This window comes from Magnolia sinica, chromosome 18 (assembly GCF_029962835.1).
Source record: "Magnolia sinica isolate HGM2019 chromosome 18, MsV1, whole genome shotgun sequence".
NCBI classification, from domain to species: Eukaryota; Viridiplantae; Streptophyta; class Magnoliopsida; order Magnoliales; family Magnoliaceae; genus Magnolia; species Magnolia sinica.
Window position 1 is genome coordinate 47,695,483 of NC_080590.1, and position 7,020 is coordinate 47,702,502.

General features: G+C 40.8%; 2 long non-coding RNA genes across 2 annotated transcripts; both read left to right on the forward strand.

Annotated features, from left to right (window-relative positions):
* Positions 1-460: 460 nt before the first annotated feature.
* On the forward strand, positions 461-4,767 carry LOC131232946 (uncharacterized). Its single transcript, XR_009165001.1, has 3 exons — positions 461-1,059; positions 4,432-4,534; positions 4,691-4,767. It is a non-coding gene; the product is annotated as an uncharacterized LOC131232946 (long non-coding RNA).
* Positions 1,816-4,405, forward strand: LOC131232947 (uncharacterized). The gene is made up of 3 exons (XR_009165002.1): positions 1,816-3,001; positions 3,539-3,912; positions 4,080-4,405. It is a non-coding gene; the product is annotated as an uncharacterized LOC131232947 (long non-coding RNA).
* Positions 4,768-7,020: the final 2,253 nt, after the last annotated feature.

Sequence of the window (7,020 nt, forward strand, 5' to 3'; positions counted from 1 at the left end):
CTTTTCTTCCCCTTTCTTCTTCCTTTTCTCTACATTCTCCTCCTATCTCTTTCCCTTATTCTCTTCATGTGCTGGAACGTCCAGCAATGGATGTCCAGCTCTTCTTTACTTGGGCCAGACTTGACTGAGTCGGACTAGTGCAAAAGCCACCAGCCCGATTCTCTCCCTCATGTTTCTCTCCCTTTCTCTTGCTCTCCTTCTCTCCACTTTCTTCTTCTTCCTCTCTAGACAGGGAAGGAACCCCGACTCGACCCACGACCTGACCCGACTCAGACAGGTGCGGCAACATAGCCACACCACCCTCTCTCTCTCTCTCCTGTTCTCTTTCTCCCTGTCTTCCCTCTTTATCTCTAACTTCTTCTACTTCTTTCTTGCCCCATTCTGGCCACAACGTTGGAATCACTCAACCTGACTAAGTCGATCCAACACAATGTGGCAAAGGAAAAATGGTGGACACTACAACAAATTAGGGCTTAGCCAACTGATGGGCTTACCCTTTGCCCACAGCACGTTTTAACGGCTGCGGGCAAAGGGTCCCTTTTTATTAAAAAAAAAACATAAGGGCCTATCCATTTGCGTCGTATCTCCCTCTCTCTCTCTCGCGCGCCCATCTCCCATAACCCAAAAGCCTCTCCCTTTCCCTCACCCTCTCTCGATCTCCCACTCTCCCTCACCCTCTCTCTCTCTCTCTCTCTCTCTCTCTCTCTCTCTCTCTCTCGCACTCAGCCTCTCCCTTTCCCATTAGTTTGCTTCCATGACATTTGTCCTTCATGTTTATCTTCTTTCCTTTTTTTCTTCTTGCAACACCTGGCAGCAACGATAAAGGTAAAAGCTCTGTAATTTTTCTCCGACCCGCTCCCTCAATTCTGTCAGAAAACCCTGCTACCAATTTTCCATCTCTATCTCTCTCTCAGTTTAAATGCTGGAGGAGAGAGCTCTCCTTTGGATTCACTGATCTCAACGAGCTCACGTTTTCAAAGGCGGACTCGTTTGGTTATCGCGTTCACATCAGATCTAGGGTTTCTTTTACTTTCTCGCTTCCTGTTTTATTGATTTAAGGTAAGAGCAAATGCAATCTTTTCGATCTCGTCTTCCCGCATTGTAAGGTTAGGGTTTCATCGAACTGCATTATGTTTTCTAGGGTTTTTAGAGTCACATTTGTGTTCTGCAACGATTTTTGGGGGTTTCTGGAGCTGCATTTTGATGTTGAGATCGTTTTATAGGATTTTTATTTTTATTTTTTTAAAATTTTGTCTGATGTTTTTCATTTGTGCTTTGATGATGTAGATCTTTTGAATATTAATTAATTAATTTTTTAAAATTTTCTTTTAATTGAGGGATTTGAAATTTCTAGGGAGGAGATCGTTTTTTGGTTTAGTTCTTTGATTGGGAGGAGAAATTGAAAAAAGAAAAAAGAAAAGAATAGAGATAATGCCTTTTTTGGTAATAGGTAGCATTTGAGAAACTGATATGTATAGTATTTGATTTCCATTGCGGTTTGGGATGTTTATTTCAGAGATAATGCTTGCGTGGGAAGAAAATCTGACCAATAACAGAATAGTTATTGAGCTCTCCATCTACATTCATATGACAGTGGCAAAGATGTATAGGATCGAGATCGTTCATCTGATAGGCCCCTGTTTGGATGGGCTACACCAATAAACTTACACCGGCGAGATGAATTTATCCTCTGATTTGATGATTTTTGTTGATTAGAAACCAATGGTTAGAAAAAAGTCTGACCAATGATTTACATACAAGAGCAGAAATTCTCCCATAAGGGGCTCCGATCAACCTGACTGTTGGCTTATGGCACAACAGATGAGCTATCTAGATCTCATATGGATGTATATTTATAATATCAGGAAGATGGTTACAAGAGTACATGTGATATGCAGTTATTCATTTATATAATTGATCTTGTCCTTTGCCTTTTTTTTCAAAAATAAAATAAAATTTAAATGTGATATGCAGTTATTCGTTTATATAATTGGAAGCACACTATCCAAACATAGTACAAAATATTGGTTGTTATGGTAATTGAGTGATCAAATATCCACCAGTTTGTGATGTTCCTCTTATGCTAGATACAGACAATAGCAGTGTTCGATAGTTATGGTATCATTATAACTATACGGAAATGTTAGATCTAAAATTTCTTATACATAGTAGAATAGGTATGCAAGAAATCTTAATTTGTGACTATCATTAGCCACTGAATGCATATACTTTCACATAAACCAAATGAGAATTCTTCTCTAAAAATCGAAATTTTTTTAAGGCATGAAACTCAACAAAAATTAAACTAGAATTCTAAAAATCAATAGTATCAGCAAGAGAAAAGAAAACATAGAAAACGACTTCTAGAATACGGCAGTTAAGGCCAGTTCTTATGACTTTTGGGGAGTCCTGAGCTATCATTTAAACTCCTATATTTTAACACTCCACACTAGTCAAAACACCACACAATCCTAGACTCTACGTACCATGAGCATACATGTGTTTGCTACCCCTTGGATCATGTTTACGATCACTTAAGTAGGACCTGCAGCATACTCATACATCTCATACATGATAAACCAATCTGATCCGATTTGAATCCAAACTATTGGCCAATGATGGCCCATTGGTTGAGAATTCTAACAAGTAATTGTAACTAGTGGGTTGTGGCAGGTCCTGTGAGAGAACGGAAGGGAGAGTGTGAGGTTTGGGATTGGTTGTACTTGTGAAGTAAGGCATGTAGTGTGATTGAGAGAGTAGTTTCTGTAAGTGGGTTAGGGTGAAATGCAGTTGTAACTGTGGGATTCCTGGTGATGCCAACGGATGAGAATGGTGGGCTGGGGGCATGGTTTCCAAAATAAGGTACTTGGTTGGATCATGGTTTCTTAAATAAGGTGGTCAAGGGCTGTTTGGATGCAATTTTCCCGAAAGGTGATGCAAGGATGAGGGTTGGGGGTGTGGTTTCCAAGGAAGTTTGGTGTGTCATCTTTTCCTAAAGAAGGTACCAACATCCACAGAAGGCCATCAATTGAGGGTTAGGATTGTCATACACCCCTCACATTTATCTTCTTCTTTTTTTTTAATCTTTTCTTCTTTATGAGAATTCACAAAAATCAATAGTATCTGTAAGAGAAAAGAAAACATAGAAAATGAAATTACTAATTCCAGCCCAACCCAATGAGAGAGAGAGAGAGAGAAACAAAAAAAAAAAAAAAACAAAAAAAAAAACAAATGGAAAGGCATCAATTTCTAAGAATTGGGAAAAAACTGAAACTATATATATATATAAATCATTTCTAAGAATCCAATTAAATAATCAAACACAACCCACAAGAAGGGGATATTCAAGAAAAGCATCAATCAGGCAAACAAATGGAAAAGGGAAAAATGAAAGGGAAAAAACACCCAAAAAGAATCCAATAAAATAACCAAGCACACACACACGAAAGATATACGAGGAAGTTATCAACAACATGAAGGTTCAAATTAACAACCATAAAAGAAAAACAAAAAGCAAAAGAAACAAAAATTTAAAGAGGGAAAAAAATCCAAATAACAGAAAAATGAAAACCACAGGAATCAATCAGCTCAAAATACAAGTACCCATATACAAACTCTAGTCAATATATACAATATATGTACACATACACATACATACCAAAAGCAAAAACAACAAAATTGGTTGAAGAATGGAGTTTATGGATACATATATGTACCCATCATATATACATAAATGTGAAAGCAACGCAGGAAACAGGGTCTTGTTAAGAATGGTGTATTATAACCCATACGTATGCATACACATCACACATACATACATACATACATGCCAAAAACAAAAATAAGAAACTGGGTTTGGTGAATAATGATGTTTTACACATACATACATGCACATATCATTCATAGTTACATGTCCAAAGCAAAATAGGAAACTAGTTTTGTGTAGAATAGTGTTTTACTCATGTAGCGCCAGGCCTCCAAATATATAAAAATTGACTCTCTTGCAAATCTGGGAAGTTCATGGCCTTTGATTTATGTGCAAGAAAATGCTGGACGAGAGCTAAACTTGTCATCGTTAGAATAAGTTATTTATAAAAATATCGATGGATTATTGCGCAGGCATATGGCTCATGATATAACCTAGATGTGGCACTGATATGTACACACATGGGGAAAGCTAATCTACCCAATTTCACTAGCAGTCTGTCATTTTTTTTATTGCACTGATACTGCACTTTAATCTGCTTCTATTCATCCCTTAGTATTCACTTGGGTGTTCCTTTTATTCAAAGCAAGTCCTCTGATCTGACTCTGTTCTTCATTTGGGTGGCCTGTTGATCTCTTCATCCCTTAGTATTCACATTCTGTTTATCTCTCTTCATTTGTTCACTAATTTGCACATCATTCAAGCTATGGCGCACATCATTCAAGCTATGGCTGCAGCAGAAGAATGGGAACTGTAGGAGCACATCATTCAAGCTATGGCTGAAGTCTTGCAATTCTCTGAAATAGTAGGCAAGGGGTGCTATATTAGGTCAGTTCCTATAGCTTCCCTAGTGCTCGGTTGCATTTCGAGAGGTTTATCAAGGACCTTAAGGTTTGCATAGTTGCATTTGAGTTTGTTTGTGGAAGGGATTATCCATGTGTTCTTCAAAAGTAACTATTGTTTTTTTTCCTTATCCGTTTATAGCACTCCCTTCATCAGTTCCTGTAACCTAAAAGCTCTACAGGGCCTGCTGCCAATTTTTATTTATTTTTTGGTTTTAGGTGCTTCTTTTCACTGGATGATATTCTTGGCAAGCACTTTGTGGATCCCTTTAATGGGCGGACTCTCTCCCATTGCTTCTCCCTTTAATCTGATAGCACGGGATGATTCGTAGGGACCCTAGGTAGCTTATGGATAAGCTCTCTTGAAGCTCTAAGAAGGTTTGGGTGGTGGGTTCGGAAGGAGGGAGAAAACGGCTTAGGTTTCGCTGGTGCGGCTACAAGGGATAGGGCAGCGAACCTGTTGCTGTATATGCCCTGTTTTCGAAGACCTAAACTCTCTCTAAGCCATCGAATGGAGGATAGATGGCCTTGATTCGCCCCGTGGCAGGGAGAAACTGTTGGCGCAACAAAATTGATCGCAGTTTGGTTTCTTTGGCGTTGGTTTTCCACTGAAAGCTCTAATCCGCGTGAACAGACAACGACGGTTGAGATAGCTTGCTCCAACGGCTAAGATGACTGGATCTAGCCTCACGTGGATCGCCAGCGTGGAGCTTTTCGATTTTGGAAAGGAAAGAAGCACAACCAGCCCGCTTGTGCCTGTGATCGTGGTCTCGCGTGTGCGAGATAGTGGGTGAAATTGGGCAGGGTTTACACGGGTTTAGGTCCTCTACAACATGGACGGTCCGCTGATGGTGGGCCACAATGGTTACAAATGGACGGGTATCCGTCCATTAAAAAACAGCTGGGCCTGGGAGAAGGAAAGAAGGAATTTCCTTCTTTTGGAAATATCGGTCAAACCCGATTTGACTGGACTCCTTGGTCCAGTGCACGGTGAGTGTGCATTTGATGTGCACATGCACCGCATGAAGTGGGGTCCACCATGAGGATTTCGACCCATCCACTCTGTTCATCTGTTTTGTCAGCTAATTTTAGTCGGCCCAAAGAATAAGGTAGTGTTGAAGTGATAAAGTCCCTCCATATACAGTGATATACCACACTTTGACAGCTTAAGCTTTTGGAGTAAATGGTTGTTTGACATGGTATCAGAGCGGGAGATCTCGTGTTCGAGACTCCTCACCGGGGGTGATTAATGCAGAGGCATTTTCACACCGGGCTCGAGTGGGGTAGCTCTTGGGATTCGGGGACACTCGGGGTGGGTGACCCATGTGATTTGGGGCCCACTGGGGAGGTCTCGTGTTTGAGACTCTTCACCGGAGGTGATTAATGTGCATTTCACACTGGGCTCGAGTGGGGTACCCTGTGGGATGCGCGGACACACTCGGAGTGGACGGCCCGTGTGAGGTGGTACCCATGTGATTTGGGGCCCATGAGGGGGGTTCGGCTGAGGTCCTAACCCATGGGGCTATGAGATAAAAGGATTAATTCGTTATACTCTAACAGTTCGAGCTTTTAGAGCAAGTGGTTAATTGTCCTGCATCAAATTACTCTGACAGCTTAAGCTTTTAGAGTAAATGATTGTTTGACATGGTATCAAAGCAGAAGGTCCTATGTTCGAATCTCAAGAGCAGCAAATATGCCTCGCTAATATATTATTCTCCCACGGGGGGTCAGGAAAATCAGGTCCGGCCCAGGGACCGAAAAATTAAGCCCGACATATTTATGGTGTGAGTGTCCCTCCACCTTCGTCAATATGTTCCCGTACGGAGTTCCCACCTCGCACGTGCGGGGGGGTGTTGAAGTGATAAAGTCCCTCCATATACAGTGATATACCACACTTTGACAGCTTAAGCTTTTGGAGTAAATGGTTGTTTGACAGGTAGATCCAAGTCTTAGGCGGGCCGTATCAGTTGACAGATGTCTTTTGAGTGCTAATTATTATCAATTCGAGGTGGTATGTGGTCCACACCTATGATCAAAATCGTTCATCTAGCTAGTGGGCCACTATTTATTTTAAATTGATATTATTCTAACTAGATGGGTCACACAACATTTATTTCTGGGTTCAAACTATGATTTCCATCCATCTAACGGTCAGATAGCTTCCTAGTTCGGCTTAGATGAACGTCCATGTCATTCGTATAGAGTGAACCATTCAATTGTTGTGTTGAAGTGTTAGACCACTCCATGTCAGTTGTAGATCGAATGGGTGGTGGATCTAGGGGTCCAATATTACTAATTGGTTTGGAAATCAACGGATAGATGACTTGATTCATCTCTAATAGGGTTCTACGTGCCCACTATTATCACTCAAATGGTCAGATCTGGCGATCTAACAACGCAAGTGTCTCAGGCCTACTCCTCACTAGTTTTAAGTGTCCTAAGGTCAGTATATATCGAAATTTGAATCACCCT